Source organism: Balaenoptera borealis (genome assembly GCF_965194805.1).
Source record: "Balaenoptera borealis genome assembly, chromosome: X".
NCBI classification, from domain to species: domain Eukaryota; kingdom Metazoa; phylum Chordata; class Mammalia; order Artiodactyla; family Balaenopteridae; genus Balaenoptera; species Balaenoptera borealis.
This window is the reverse complement of record NC_138881.1, coordinates 110,177,221-110,194,051: the sequence shown is the minus strand read 5'-3', so window position 1 is coordinate 110,194,051 and position 16,831 is coordinate 110,177,221. Positions and strand designations below refer to the sequence as shown.

At 40.0% G+C, this 16,831-nt stretch overlaps 1 protein-coding gene across 12 annotated transcripts in view; it reads left to right on the top strand.

Annotated features, from left to right (window-relative positions):
- Nucleotides 1-16,831, top strand: part of IGSF1 (immunoglobulin superfamily member 1) — a 453,756-nt gene that overhangs the window by 99,112 nt on the left and 337,813 nt on the right. For 10 of the 12 annotated variants that reach the window (XM_082377813.1, XM_082377823.1, XM_082377819.1 and 7 more), the window contains exon 1: nt 8,541-15,444. The exons of 1 other annotated variant lie outside the window; for it this stretch is intronic. The gene's annotated coding sequence lies outside the window, so the exon portion shown is untranslated. Of the gene's footprint in view, nt 1-8,540; nt 15,445-16,831 lie in introns of those variants that run through there. One more of the 12 variants, XM_082377828.1, reaches the window with a different exon arrangement.

Sequence of the window (16,831 nt, the reverse complement as noted above, 5' to 3'; positions counted from 1 at the left end):
GGATCTTGCTGTGACTTATGTCATAGAGTGTTCTGCCTATGTTTTCCTCTAAGAGTTTGATAGTGTCTGGCCTTACATTTAGGTCTTTAATCCATTTTGAGTTTATTTTTGTGTATGGTGTTAGGGAGTGTTCTAATTTCATTCTTTTATGTGTAGCTGTCAAGTTTTTCCAGTGCCACTTATTGAAGAGGCTGTCTTTTCTCCACTGTATATGCTTGCCTCCTTTATCAAAGATAATGTGACCATATGTGCGTGGGTTTATCTCTGGGCTTTCTATCCTGTTCCATTGATCTATATGTCTGTTTTTGTGCCAGTGCCATACTGTCTTGATTACTGTAGCTTTGTAGTATAGTCTGAAGTCAGGGAGTCTGATTCCTCCAGCTCCGTTTTTCGTTCTTAAGATTGCTTTGGCTATTCGGGGTCTTTTGTGCTTCCATACAAATTGTGAAATTTTTTGTTCTAGTTCTGTGAAAAATGCCAGTGGTAGTTTGATAGGGATTGCATTGAATCTGTAGATTGCTTTGGGTAGTAGAGTCATTTTCACAATGTTGATTCTTCCAATCCAAGAGCATGGTATATCTCTCCATCTATTTGTATTATCTTTAATTTCTTTCATCAGTGTCTTATAGTTTTCTGCATACAGGTCTTTTGTCTCCTTAGGTACGTTTATTCCTAGATATTTTATTCTTTTTGTTGCAATGGTAAATGGGAGTGTTTTCTTAATTTCATTTTCAGATTTTTCATCATTAGTGTATAAGAATGCAAGAGATTTCTGTGCATTAATTTTGTATCCTGCTACTTTACCAAATTCATTGATTAGCTCTAGTAGTTTTCTGGTAGCATCTTTAGGATTCTCTATGTATAGTGTCATGTCATCTGCAAACAGTGACGGCTTTACTTCTTCTTTTCCAATTTGGATTCCTTTTAGTTCTTTTTCTTCTCTGATTGCTGTGGCTAAAACTTCCAAAACTGTGTTGAATAATAGTGGTGAGAGTGGGCAACCTTGTCTTGTTCCTGATCATAGTGGAAATGGTTTCAGTTTTTGACCATTGAGGATGATGTTGGCTGTGGGTTTGTCATATATGGCCTTTATTATGTTGAGGAAAGTTCCCTCTATGCCTACTTTCTGCAGGGCTTTTATCATAAATGGGTGTTGAATTTTGTCAAAAGCTTTCTCTGCATCTATTGAGATGATCATATGGTTTTTCTCCTTCGATTTGTTAATATGGTGTATCACGTTGATTGATTTGCGTATATTGAAGAATCCTTGCATTCTTGGAAGAAACCCTACTTGATCATGGTGTATGATCCTTTTAATGTGCTGTTGGATTCTGTTTGCTAGTATTTTTTTTTAATTAATTTATTTATTTATTTTTGGCTGTGTTGGGTCTTCGTTTCTGTGCGAGGGCTTTCTCTAGTTGTGGTGAGCGGGGGCCACTCTTCATCGCGGTGCGCGGGCCTCTCAGTATCGTGGCCTCTCTTGTTGGGAGCACAGGCTCCAGATGCGCAGGCTCAGCAGTTGTGGCTCACGGGCCCAGTTGCTCCGCGGCATGTGGGATCTTCCCAGACCAGGGCTCGAACCCGTGTCCGCTGCATTGGCAGGCAGACTCTCAACCACTGCACCACCAGGGAAGCCCTGTTTGCTAGTATTTTGTTGAGGATTTTTGCATCTATGTTCATCAGTGATATTGGCCTGTCATTTTCTTTCTTTGTGACCTCCTTGTCTGGTTTTGGTATCAGGGTGATGGTGGCCTCGTAGAATGAGTTGGGGAGTGTTCCTCCCTCTGCAGTATTTTGGAAGAGTTTGAGAAGGGTAGGTGTTAGCTCTTCTCTAAATGTTTGATAGAATTCGCCTGTGAAGCCATCTGGTCCTGGGCTTTTGTTTGTTGGAAGATTTGTTTTTTAAAGGAACTCCTTTATTTATTTATTTATCTATTTATTTATTAATTTTTGGCTGTGTTGAGTATTCGTTTCTGTGTGAGGGCTTTCTGTAGTTGCAGCAAGCGGGGGCTACTCTTCATCACGGTGCGCGGGCCTCTCACTATCGTGGCCTCTCTTGTTGCAGAGCACAGGCTCCAGACGCGAAGGCTCAGTAGTTGTGGCTCACGGGCCTAGTTGCTCCGTGGCATGTGGGATCTTCCCAGACCAGGGCTCGAACCCGTGTCCCCTGCATTGGCAGGAAGATTCTCAACCACTGCGCCACCAGGGAAGCCCTGTTGGAAGAGTTTTAATCACAGTTTCAATTTCAGTGCTTGTGATTGGTCTGTTCATATTTTCTATTTCTTCCTGGTTCAGTCTCAGCAGGTGTGCATTTCTAAGAATTTGTCCATTTCTTCCAGGTTGTCCATTTTATTGGCATAGTGTTGCTTGTAGTAATCTCTCATGATCGTTTGTATTTCTGCAGTTTCAGTTGTTACTTCCCCTTTTTCCTTTCTAATTCTATTGATTTGAGTCTTCTCCCTTGTTTTCTTGATGAGTCTGGCTAATGGTTTATCAATTTTGTTTACCTTCTCAAAGAACCAGCTTTTAGTTTTGTTGATCTTTGTTATTGTTTCCTTCATTTATTTTTCATTTATTTCTGATCTGATCTTTCTGCTTTCTTTCCTTCTGCTAAGTTTGGGGGTTTTTTGCTCTTCTTTCTCTAATTGCTTTAGGTGTAAGGTTAGGTTGTTTATTTGAGATGTTTCTTGTTTCTTAGGGTAGGATCGTATTGCTATAAAGTTCCTTCTTAGAACTGCTTTTGCTGCATCCCATAGGTTTCATTTCGTCGTGTTTTCATTGTCATTTGTTTCTAGGTATTTTTTGATTTCTTCTTTGATTTCTTCAGTGATCTGTTGATTATTAAGTAGTGTATTGTTTAGCCTCCATGTTTTGTATTTCTTACAGATTTTTTCCTGTAATTGATATCTAGTCTCGTAGCGTTGTGGTCGGAAAAGATACTTGATACAATTTCAAATTTCTTAAAATTACCAAGGCTTGATTTGTGACCCAAGATATGATCCATCCTGGAGAATGTTCCATGAGCACTTGAGAAGAATGTGTATTCTGTTGTTTTTGGATGGAATGTCCTATAAATAGCAGTTAAGTCCATCTTGTTTAATGTATCATTTAAAGTTTGTTTCCTTCTTTTTTTTCATTTTGGATGATCTGTCCTTTGGTGAAAGTGGGGTGTTAAAGTCCCCTACTATGATTGTGTTACTGTCGATTTCCCCTTTTATGGTTGTTAGTATTTGCTTTATGTACTGAGGTGCTCCTATGTTGGGTGCAGAAATATTTACAATTGTTATATCTTCTTCTTGGATCTATCCTTTCATCATTATGTAGTGTCCTTCTTTATCTCTTGTAATAGTCTTTGTTTTAAAGTCTGTTTTGTATGATTTGAGTATTGCCACTCCAGCTTTCTTTTGATCTCCATTTGCATGGAGTATTTTTTTCCGTCCCCTCACTTTCAGTCTGTATGTGTCCCTAGACCTGAAGTGGGTCTCTTGTAGACAGCATATATATGGGTCTTGTTTTTGGATCCATTCAGCCAGTCTATGTCTTTTGGTTGGAACATTTAATCCACTTACATTTAAGGTAATTATCGATATGTATGTTCCTATTACCATTTTCTTAATTGTTTTGGATTTGTTATTGTAGGTCTTTTCCTTCTCTTGTGTTTCCTGCCTAGAGAAGTTCCTTTAGCATTTGTTTTAAAGCTGGTTTGTTGGTGCTCAATTCTCTTAGCTTTTGCTTGTCTGTAAAGGTTTTAATTTCTCCATGGAATGTGAATGAGATCCTTGCTGGGTAGAGTAATCTTGGTTGTAGGTTTTTCTCCTTCATCACTTTAAATATGTCCTGCCACTCCTTTCTGGCTTGCAGATTTTCTGCTGAAAGATCAGCTGTTAACCTTATGGGGATTCCCTTGTGTGTTATTTATTGTTTCTCCCTTGCTGCTTTTAATATTTTTTCTTTGTATTTAATTTTTGATAGTTTGATTAATATGTGTTGGTGTGTTTCTCCTTGGATTTATCCTTTGTCAGACTCTCTGTGCTTTCTGGATTTGATTAACTATTTCTTTTTTCATATTAGGGAAGTTTTCAACTATAATCTCTTCAGATATTTTCTCAGTCCCTTTCTTTTTCTCTTCTTCTTCTGGGACCCCTATAATTCGAATGTTGGTGCATTTAATGTTGTCCCAGAGTTCTCTGAGACTGTCCCCAATCTTTTCATTTTTTCCTTATTCTGCTCTGCAGTACTTATTTCTACTATTTTATCTTCCAGGTCACTTATCCGTTCTTCTGCCTCAGTTATTCTGCTATTGATCCCTTCTAGAGAATTTTTAATTTCATTTATTGTCTTGTTCATCACTGTTTGTTTGCTCTTTAGTTCTTCTAGGTCCTTGTTAAACGTTTCTTGTATTTTCTCCTTTCTGTTTTCAAGATTTTGGATCATCTTTACTATCATTATTCTGAATTTTTTTTCAGGTAGACTGCCTATTTCCTCTTCATGTTTTATGTCTGGTGGGTTTTTGCCTTGCTCCTTCATCTGCTGTGTGTTTTTCTGTCTTCTCATTTTGCTTAACTTACTGTGTTTGGGGTCTCCTTTTTGCAGGCTGCAGGTTTGTAGTTCCCATTGTTTCCGGTGTCTGCCCCCAGTGGCTAAGGTTGGTTCAGTGGGTTGTGTAGGCTTCCTGGTGGAGGGGACTAGTGCCTGCGTTCTGGTGGATGATGCTGGATCTTGTCTTTCTGGTGGGCAGGTCCACGTCTGGTGGTGTGTTTTGGGGTGTCTGTAGCTTTATTATGATTTTAGGCAGCCTCTCTGCTAATGGATGGGGTTGTGTTCCTGTCTTGCTAGTTGTTTGGCAGAGGCTGTCCAGCACTGTAGCTTGCTGTTCGTTGAGTGAAGCTGGGTCTTCGCATTGGGAAGGAGATCTCTGGGAGATTTTCGTCGTTTGATATTCCGTGGGGCTCGGAGGTCTCTTGTGGACCAGTGTCCTGAACTTGGCTCTCCCACCTCAGAGGCACAGCCCTGACTCCTGGCTGGAACACCAATGGCCTTTCATCCACTTGGCTCAGAATAAAAGGGAGAAAAAATAGAAAGAAAGAAAGAAGATAAAATAAGATAAAATAAAGTTATTAAAATAACAAATAAAAAATAATTATTAAGAAAAAATTTCTAAAAAGTAATAAAACCTAAAACCAAAAAAGGACAGACAGAACCCTAGGACAAATGGTAAAATCAAAGCTATACAGACAAAATCACACACAGAAGCATACACATACACACTCACAATAAGAGAAAAAGGGAAAAAAATATATGTATCATTGCTCCCAAAGTCCACCTCCTCAATTTGGGATGATTCGTTGTCTATTCAGGTAGTCCACAGGTGCAGGGTACATCAGGTTGATTGTGGAGATTTAATCCGCTGCTCCTGAGGCTGCTGGGAGAGACTTCCCTTTCTCTTCTTTTTTTGCACAGCTTCCGGGTTTCAGCTTTGGATTTGGACCTGCCTCTGTGTGTAGGTCGCCTGAGGGCATCTGTTCTTCAGTCAGATAGGACGGGGTTAAAGGAGCACCTGCTTCAGGGGCTCTGGCTCACTCAGGCCGGGGGGAGGGAGGGGTACGGAGGCGGGGCGAGCCTGCGGCGGCAGAGCCTGGCATGATGTTGCACCAGCCTGAGTCGCGCCGTGCGTTCTCCCGGGGAAGTTGTCCCTGGATCACGGGACCCTGGCAGTGACGGGCTGCACAGGCTCCCGGGCGGGGAGGTGTGAATAGTGACCTGTGCTCGCACACAGGCTTCTTGGTGGTGGCAGCAGCAGCCTTAGCGTCTCATGCTCGTCTCTGAGGTCCACGCTGATAGCCGTGGCTTGCGCCCGTCTCTGGAGCTGGTTTAGGCGGTGCTCGGAGTCCCCTCTCCTTGCATACCCCGAAGCAATGGTCTCTTGCCTCTTCGGTAGGTCCAGACTCCCTCCCGGCTAGCCATGGCGCACTAGCCCCCTTCAGGCTGTGTTCACGCAGCCAACCCCAGTCCTCTCCCTGGGATCCGACCTCCGAAGCCCGAGCCTCAGCTCCCAGCCCCGCCCGCCCTGGCAGGTGAGCAGACAAGCCTCTCGGGCTGGTGAGTGCTGGTCGGCACCTGTGCGGGAATTTCTCCGCTTTGCCCTCCGCACCCCGTGTTGCTCCGCTCTCCTCCGTGGCCTGGAAGCTTCCCCCCCTCCACCACCCGCAGTCTCTGCCCGCGAAGGGGCTCCTAGTGTGTGGAAACCTTTCCTCCTTCACAGCTCCCTCCCACTGGTGCAGGTCCCGTCCCTATTCTTTGCTTCTGTTTTTTCTTTTTTCATTTGCCCTACCCAGGTATGTGGGGAGTTTCTTGGCTTTTGGGAGGTCTGAGATATTCTGCCAGCGTTCAGTAGGTGTTCTGTAGGAGCTGTTCCACATGTAGATGTATTTCTGATGTATTTGTGGGGAGAAAGTTGATCTCCACGTGTTACTCTTCTGCCGTCTTGAAGCTCCTCCCTTTTTCCAGTTTTATTGAGACACAATGGACATATAACATTGTTTATGTTTCAGGTGTACAAAGTGATGATTTGATATACGTATGCATTGTGAAATTGTACCACAGTAAAGTTAGTTAACACATCCACCAATTCATATAGTTACCTTTTTGTATTTATGGTGAGAACTTTTAAGATCTACTCCCTTAGGAACTTTCAAATATACAATACCATGGTGTTAAATGTAGTCATCGTGCTGTACATTACATCTCTAGAACTTATCCATCTTATAAATGGAAATTTGTACCCTTTGACCATATCACTCTTTTTCCCCACCCTCTTGCCCCTGGTGACCACCAATCTACTCTCTGATTCTATGATTTTGATTTTTTAGATTCTACATATAAGTATGATCACACAGTATTTGTTTTTTCCTGTCTGACTTCTTTCACTTGGTATTATGCCATAAAGGTCCACCAATGCTGTCACAAATGTCAGGATTTCCTTCTTTTTTATGGCTGAATACACACATACACACACATATATCACATTTTCTTTATCCATTCATCTGTCGACAGACACTTAGGTTGTTTCCAAGTCTTGGATGTTGTAAATAATGCTGTAACAAACATGGAGGTACAGATAGCTCTTTGAGATACTGATTTCATTTTTTGATATATACCTAGAAGTGGAATTGCTGGATCGTATGGTAATTCTACTTTTAATATCTTGAGAAACCTCCATACTGTTTTCCATAGTGACTATGTCAATTTACATTCTCACCAACAGTGTACACGCATTCCTTGCCGATTTTTAATTGAGTTATTTGGGGTTTTTTGTTATTGAGTTGTAAGAGTTTCTTATGTATCAATATTTTGGTATTAACTCCTTATCAGATATATGGTTTGCAAATATTTTATCCTATTCTCTAGGTTGCTTTTTCATTGTATTGATTCTTTTCTTTGTCATACGGGAACTTTAAGTAGTTGTAGCCCCACTTGTTTTTTTTTTTTTTTTTTTTTCTTCTGCTTTTGTTGCCTGTGCTTTTGGTTTCAGATTAAAAAATTGAGTTAATTTTTTAGAGTGATAACAAGCATTTTTTAGCTCAATAAATTGAGTTAACTTTTGTATAAAATATGAATCTTTGGTTGAGATTCACTTTTTCCCCTATAGATTTCCATCTGTTCCAATACCATTTGTTTTTGGAAATGCTATTTTTCCTCCATTGAATTGTTTTTGCACCTTTGCCAAAATCAGTTGAGCATATTTGTGTATATCTATTTCTAGGTTCTCTATTTTGCATCATTGATCTATGTGTCTATCACTATGCCAATACCAGACAGTCCTTATTACTGTAGTTATGTAATAAATCTTGAAATTGGATAGATTGATTCTCCCAATTAGAGCTTTTTCAAAACTGTTTTTTAGCTATTCTAGTTCCTTTAACTTTTCATATAAGTTTTACAATAATCCCTGCTAAAATCTAGGCAAGATATTTCTGTAGGTATATTGTTTATATATCTATATATAGTAGATATTATATGATCTACAAAAAACCTTGTTTGGATTTTGGTAGGAATTATATTACATATATATATCAATTTGGGGAGAACTGACATCTTTACTTTTTTGAGTCTACCAATTCATGGACATGCTATATATCTCCATATATTTAGATCTTTTTTGCTTTCTTTTATTTTGTAGTTTTCAGCATACAATTCCTTTACATGTTTTGTTAGATTTACATCTAAGTCTTTTACTTTTTTTTTTTTTAATTAATTAATTTTATTTTTTTTTGGCTGTGTTGGGTCTTCGTTTCTGTGCGAGGGCTTTCTCTAGTTGTGGCAAGCGGGGGCAGCTCTTCATCGCGGTGCGCGGGCCTCTCACCATCGTGGCCTCTCTCGTTGCGGAGCACAGGCTCCAGACGCGCAGGCTCAGTAGTTGTGGCTCACGGGCCCAGTTGCTCCGCGGCATGTGGGGTCTTCCCAGACCAGGGCTCGAACCCGTGTGCCCTGCATTAGCAGGCAGAGTCTCAACCACTGCGCCACCAGGGAAGCCCAAGTCTTTTACTTTTTGAGCAATTATAAATGCTATTATGTTTTTAAAATTTAATTTTGGTATCCACCTGTTCACCAGCTACCTGGTCACAAATTGATCATTGAAGGGGCAGTGTTTTGTCCTTAAGGGAATACACACTCTGGATATGGTTTGCCTTCCCTGCATGCAATGTTTCTGCCAAAACTACCCTCCACGGACTTACAGAATGCCTTATTCACTGTAATGTTACTCCACACATCATTGCTTCTGATCAAAGAACTCACTTTGCAGCAAAAAAAAGTGTGGCAATGGGCCCATGCTCATGGAATTCACTGGCCTTACCATGTTCCCCACCATCATGAAGCATCTGGCTTGTTAAAATGGTCAAATGACCCTTTCAAGACTCAGTTACAGTGCCAGCTAGATGGCATTACCTTCTAAGACTGGGGCTAGGCTCTCTAGAAGGCTGAATGTGCTCTGAATCAATGTCCAATATATGGTGCTATTTCTCTGATGGTCACAATTCATGGGTCCTTGGAATCAAGGGATGGAAATAGGAGTTGCACCACCCACTATTACCCTAAGTGACCCACTGACAATTTTTTTTCTTCTTATTCTTGTGTGCTGAGCTAGGAGAGAGAGCTATGGAAGCTGCTATCTGTGTTCTCTCCTAGCCTACTAGACTCATCCAAGCTGCAAGATTGACAGGGCAGAGGTCAGTCCTCTGGGGAGCCTCCTCAGAATAGTCGGGACACTGGATGCACAAATCATCCCCTTATACCTCCCCTGACAAAATCCAGGATCTTGGGAGTCTTTTTCTGATCGTATGGCATTGCACTGGGGGCAAGGACTCTGGCAAGAGGATATCCTGAATCTCTCCACCTGCTTCAGTCTGGTTTCATGGTTGCTTAGAGTGCAGGGGCCTTTCACTTCGTTTCTGGATTTCTCACAAAGCGAATCTGTCCATGAATTATTGCTGAATTGGTGTGTTTGTGGGCGAAAGAATGGCCCCCAGCTTCCTACTCTGCCATCTTCCTGATGTCACTCTCAAGGCTTTTTTAAAAGCTTTGTTAGGGTGGATCAAATATGTCTTACTCTAGCCTTACTAGTAGGGTATTATTGTAGGCTGAAAAAAATGCTCCTTCCTCCCCCAGAATATTCACTTCTAAATCCCCAGAACCCATCAACATTACCTTTTATGACTGAAGGGTAAATATTATTGTATATGTAAAAATATGTGATTAAGTTTGGGATCTTGAAAGGAGGAGCTTATCTTGACTTATCTGGGTAGGCACTAAATGCAATCTAAATGCAATGTATCCTTATAAGAGAGAGGCAGAGAGAGTTTACACACCACACACACACACACACACACACACACACACACACAAGAAAGTGATGTGAAGAAGCTGGCAGAAATTGGAGTGATGCAGCCACAAGCCAAGGAATGCCAAGTCATCTATCAGTCATCAGGAGCTAGAAGATACAAGGAACACATTCTCCTCTAGAATCTCTGGAGGGAGTGCACCCCTGATGGCACATTAATTTTAAGCTACTAGCCTCCAGAACTGTGAAAGAATAGATTTCTATTGTTTTAAGCCATCAAGTTTGTGGTAATTTGTTACAGTAGCCACAGGAAATTAATCCTTCTGAGATCTCTACTGAATGCTCCAGATTTCAGTAAAATTTATCCCCTTTTGTTGGATGAAGCCAAATGTTTCCCATTCCTGTGTGAGCACTAGAAATTTTTCAACGTAAATCTCTCTGGTAACTGTTATTTGCCTAGCCTTTTGGCATTTCACCCTTTGCATACACACCTTAATATTCACCAGAATAGTTACAGGGACCGCTTAGCAACTTTCTCTGCATAGTTTCCCCTCTCTGGTATTCAGCTTTGCAAATTCCAGCCACCTTATCTTCTGTATCATCCAGGCTCTGTCTTCTCAACTCATTGGTACTACTTCACTCTGCTTGGCTTCCTACTACATGTGTGGCACTTCAAAAAGTGGGCAGGCCATAAAAAAAGAATGGCGTGGTTATAGGGCTCATCTCAGGGTCAGTTGGGGAACCGACCTCGATATTATAGCTTGAAAATCAGAGCATAATAATTGATCATAGCAAAGATATGCAAATTCACCATAAAGAGCAAATATAGGCTCAAGATATTAATGTAACTTAAGGAAAAAATGTGTTAATATGGAGGTGGTTTCATCCTGTTGAGAGCACTCAGAAGATGAGTTAAAAAGGCAAATGTTGGCAGGGAAAATTCTAAATTTGTCCAGGGGAGAATGTTTCCTAGAATAACATATTTTAACTCCTGGTAGTTGTAAACAAAATGAAAAAAAACCAAGAGCTTTAGGAACCAAAGATAGCTAATGCAAGAGCTAGAATTCAGATGCTTGCTGTGTCTTCTTTTGCAGAGCTCATTAACCCAGTCATAAACATGGTAGGTAGCAGTCAAATATGTTGACATTTACCACGTTACCTCATTACCTTCTTCTTTGGGAAAGGCAGGTCAGGATTTTGACCTATGGAAAAACAGTGCCTTCTTGAAGGTTTTTCTGAAAGTGTATTTCTATGTCTGCTTCTGTGGACCATAGTCTTCTCAATTGGTTTGGTAGTTTTCCTACCAAAAGTCTAGCAGTTTTTCTGTGATGTACTCTGGTTCTCTATTCTAGATTGTTGGATCAGCTTGGAGGTGGTAGTGAATTCAGGTCCCAAGTGAACAGACATTCTAGAGAATAGTGGAAGTAAAATGTATGCAAATAAAGATGGCAGTTGGCATCAAAAGATGGTAATTGACAATCCATCATTCAAATGGTCCTAAGTAATCATCTTTCAGCACGGATGGTAGGTACTTGCCTATAAGCAATTATATAGATTTCTCATATGCATATCCTCCCCCAATATATATCAGTCCTTGACTTCCAGCCCTTGTGAAGATCTTGCAGTTCTCTTAGTACAGACCATTTAGCAGGTATTATTTGTCCTAGGGGAAGAAGACATGGCTGCTTTGAAAGAGGTGTTTCATGTGAAAGAATGTTTTATTTTGTAGTCAAACTCTTATAAGTACGTGACAGTATTGAATTGTTAGTAGGTAGGACATCAGAAGTATTCCTCAAAAAATTGGTTGTGCTCCATTTAGCCATTAATAGTGGATGCCATTATGAACAGCCTTCAATAGTATTCTTCAGACTTCGTGTTAGAATTGGAAACTTCAAAGATCCTGGAAGCAAAATAGATCAATAATTTAAATTATTTTCTATGCAAATGAATTGAGAAGCAGAAGAGGGATACTGTGTGACATTTTTAGTAAGGAATTCCGTAATCACCAGATTGAAGTTATGGCAGTGGAAAGGGAGCAAGTTAAAGATAAGTTCTAATGTTGTGGAATCCTAGAGACACATATAGGGGCTGTGGGTAGTACATTGTTTCTTCAAATCACTAAGGGTATTTCTTGTTCTGCCCACAGGTCTCCAGATGCTACTATGTTGGAGAATGTTATAGTAGATATGGATGCTCCAAAAGTCTCTGTAAACTTTAATTAATATCTTGAATGATCACTGGGCATAAAATGTCTTTGCACAGGCACAGTATTTGAGGACAGGCCTCCTAAATGGGAGGCAGCCTATTATTCTGTACTTTCCATTTTTGTTTCTGGATATACCTGACTTTCAGTCCAGCACCAGTATGCCCAGGTATTTGTGTACTTTCTCTGTCAGATCATTTTATTTAATTGTAGTTGGAAATGGATGCCCCTGAAATGATCAGTTTGGGTAATCTACCAGGGCATGCTTGTTGGGGCAAATAATCTGGCCTCAAAATCTGGTGATTTGGGCTGTCTGGTAAAATCAAAGGATTCCAGAAATGTGATATACCTAGCATTGTACTAGTGCCTTATACATAGTAAGCACTCAGTAATAATTGTATGGTGGCACAAGCTGAGCTTCTGGGTCTGCCTTAGGTGTTCTCAGCTATGGAGTTCTGAGTGAAGTCTCACTTCTAAATCTCAAAGAAAGCCTCGATAGTCAATACCCTAATTCCCGTAGCATATGGTGGACTTAGTGTAGATACAGCTTCCTGGAGACATAGGTGTTGAAATGGGTGTCCCCAAAAGATGAGTCTTCTGGAGGTAGGATAGTCCTCACTGTGTAGTTGAAGGCATTTTTCTTTATGGTATAAGACAATGCCAGGTTCAAGTACGATAATGTTAGGGCCAGAGAAAAGAACAAAATATAGGGAAGTGAATAGGGGATTCTCATCTTCATCTGCTAGATGGCTATAACTAGTACTCCCCCAAAATTTCATGTTATGAAGTACATAGAAAATGATATCTATATGGCATACTGGAATTGGACAAGATTACTCACAGCTGATGGCAACTGGCCCTCGTGCTCTGGATGTCCCAGATCTTCATGGCCATTCCAAGGGACAAGAGGATCAATATTTCACAAACATATAATCCAGTAAGTAGGTCGGAAAGTTGCCAATGAAAAAAAAATCCTCTCCTCTTCTTGAATCAGTTATTGGGCTAACTAGAACTGTGGATAGAACCTGGTAAACAGCAGCAATTCCAGGACAAATTGTATTTAACCGGGCTGTTCCTAAGTTTAATAAGACTGATGCTTTATAGGACATCATGTGAACATCTTGGCCATACAGAATATATAGGCCATGGTCCAATAATTCTACCTTTGAACTTTCGAATGGGTCTTCTTCCAGAGTTATTCCAAAAGTGGTGCTATTTCAGGTGATCGGGAAACTGTGATCTCATTATCAGAAATAAAACCAGAATGTCATTGAGGTATACCATGATCTCATGGTTAGGCAGTCATGTGGGATTTCAATTTATCCGTTTCTGAAAATGGATATTGAATAAGACAAGCGACAGAAAAATATTGTCTGAGACACATGTAGTCTACCACCTTCCACACATCACTCTCACTCATGTTGAAGATATAACTCCAGTTTGGTAAAAACGATGACTCAAAAATTTTTGCAAAAGAAGATATAGCAATGGCCAAAAAGCATATGAAAAGATACTCAACGTCTTTAGTCACTAGGGAAATGTAAGTTAAAGCCACCATGGTATACAAATATAAACCCTTTAAAATGAGTAAAATTTTTTTGGTCTTATTTTTTTAAATTGGAGTATAGTTGCTTTACAATGTTGTGTTAGCTTCTACTGCACAGCAAAATGAATCAGCCATACATATACATATATCCCATCCTTTTTGGATTACCCTGCCATTGAGGACACCACAGTGCATTAAGTAGAGTTCCCTGTGCTATACAGTATGTTCTCATTTGTTATCTATTTTATACATAGTATCAATAGAGTATATGTGTCAATCCCAATCTCCCAATTCCTCCCACCCCATCCCTTTCCCCCTTGGTATCCATACATTTGTTCTCTACGTCTGTGTTTCTATTTCTGCTTAGCAAATAAGGTCATCTATACCATTTTTCTAGATTCCACATATATGCGTTAATATACGATATTTGTTTTTCTCGTTCTGACTTACTTCACTCTGTATGACTAAAATGAGTAAAATTTAAAAAGCCTGAAAACTCCAGGTATTGACAAGAATGTGGAGCAACTGGAACTCTCCTGCATTGTGGTGGGATTGTAAAATGGCACAACCACTTTGGAAAAGAGCTTGCCAAATTCTGATAAAATAATATACATTTACTCTTTGACCCAGCAATTCAATTCTTAGGTATTTACCCAAGAGAAAATAAAACATATGTCTTCACAATGAATTGTATGTGAATGTTCATAACAGCTTTGTTGAAAATGGTCAAAACTGGAAACAACCCAAATTTCCATCAACAGCTAAACTGAAAAAATTGTGATATATCCATAAAATTGAATCCTACTTAGCAATTCAAAGTAATAAGCTACTTCTATATGCAAGAACATGGATGAATCTCAAAAATATTATGTGAAAGAAGATAGACACAAAAGAGTACATAGTATATACTTCCGTTATGTGAAACTCCAGAAATGATAAATCTATTCTAGATGATGAAAGCATATTCATGGTTGCCTGAGGCTTGGATTGGGGTGCTAGTTGACTGAGATAGGCACAGGGGAACTTCTGGGGGTAATGAAAATCTTTTATATTTGGACTATGGTAGTTGTTACTTCCAGGGGGTATATAAACTTGTCAGAACTCTTCATAAAGTATACTCAAAATGGGTGAATTTTATTGTATGTAAACTATATCTCAAAAAAAAAGATTTTTAAAAGAAGCTATGCTTTGCCAAGATGATCTGACAGGTCCTGAATCAATAGGTGTGGTCAGAAGCTTATTGCCACAAGGCTGAGGTAATGCCTGGAAGAGGCAGAACTCTCCATTTTGTATAAGACTAGTACAGGGGTCTGACGTACTTCTCCTATAAGTTATCTGTATATTATTGGAAGGACTTGGCCTTGGGCTTAGAGAAACTATTCAAGTGCTTGACATAATCTTGGGCCCCAGATCCCAGATTAATCATATTCACATGTAGTTTTGCCTTCAATTCTGAAAGTGCCTTCTGGTAAGTGGCAGACTTGTCTGGAATCTCAGGCAAGGAAGGGACAGATGGTGTAGGGCCATAGTGGGCAGAGCTAGAGAACTTAGGCAGAAGTGCAAAATAAGATGAAAAACAAAGGTTTTCTTAAGATCCCAGGCACTTGGATCTCTATCTGTAAAGGCAATAGACCAGGGAATGGGTTATGAGCAATAACGCGCTGACAATACTGGGTTTTTTTGCATGTTATCTTATGAGCATGTTAATTCAATTATCTCTGTCCCTCCCAATATGGGATATTTAAAAGAGTTTCCATTTAAACTAGGATAACCTTGGACCTTGTCACCAGTGTAAAGGCCAGAGCATACCACCCAGAATTCTATGTTATGAAATGCCCTTCGCACTGCCCTTGGCAGGTAAGAGTAAAAGGTGAACCTTCTACCCTTACCCTGGGACCCTGGTTAGTAGGAGTTTCCAATGGCGGAGATGGTATATATGGGCAAAGTGGTTAGCTCTACTTTGGTACATATTCAGAGATTAGTGTGTCCAGGAGTCCTCTGGCATGGGTTCCTCTATTTCTCTAGTTTTGTGGACACATTTGTATTCATGCCCTGAGGCTTATTATTTTTTTAATTTTTAATTTTTAATTGAGGTACAGTTGATTTACAATACTATATTATATTGTATACCTTATGCAATATATTGATTCAGAATTTTTATAAATTATACTCCACTTAAAGTTATTATAAAATATTGGCTATATTCCCTCTGTTGTACAGTATATCCTTGTAGTTTATTTATTTTATACATAGTGGTTTGTACCTCTTAATCCCCTATCCCTATCTTGCCCCTCCCCTCCCATCCTGAGGCTTATTATTTCTGAAAAAGTAATACTACTCTGACTGATCCATCTAGTAGTTTCCCCTGAGACTCTCTGAGAACTCAGACTAAAGGGCCTATTCTTTCTAGTCAACCAATGGCACTATAGGCTGTCTCCTAACTGGTGGGGCTACTGAAAAAAAAAATTATTGCCTAAGAGAATCGAGCTTGCCAGACTTTCCTCATGTTCTGTCAGAATTGGAGGTCTCTAGAGTCTTTCCTAACTTGGGGTTGCACGTTGCTAGTGAAATTTCCCCTGAATTAAGAGGAACAGGGCAATGATGCTGGTTGAAAGCAAAGGTTCCCAGCTCTCTTCTCTTTGCCCCTGAATGCATCGTGTGGAACACTGGAGGGCACTCTTGTGCTATTAGAAGTTGAGAGCTGTGGGAATCATTAGATGCCGCAATAACTGTGTGGGATGCAGAGAATTTTGCCCAGCCTCCTGAAGGATTTATCAGATGGTGCCACCAGGGCCTGGACTGGGTTTGGGGACATAAGGAAAAAGATTAAATACTGATTAGGAATTCAGGCAATGGTGGCCTAACTTTTTAGGCAGACCTCACTGAGCCACGGGCATGAGAGGAGACATTAAAGAAGTCAATCAAAAGGAATATATACTTTCAACTATCATCTGCATGCAGATTCACAAATGTATATTTCCAGATTTTTCTTCTAAGCTTCAGATATATATATATATATATATACACACAAACACACACACACACATACACACATACCATACATACACACAACTGGCTACTTGATATATAGCCAATTGAATATCCATCAGACACCTTAAACTCAAAGTTTCCAAAAGGGAACTAATATTTTCCTTACTCTCCTTGCCATCGACTCTCCTCACATTTCCATCCCATGTCAAAACCCCTTCTTTGCCTCCCAGATTTGCTCATTTCCCAGTATTCC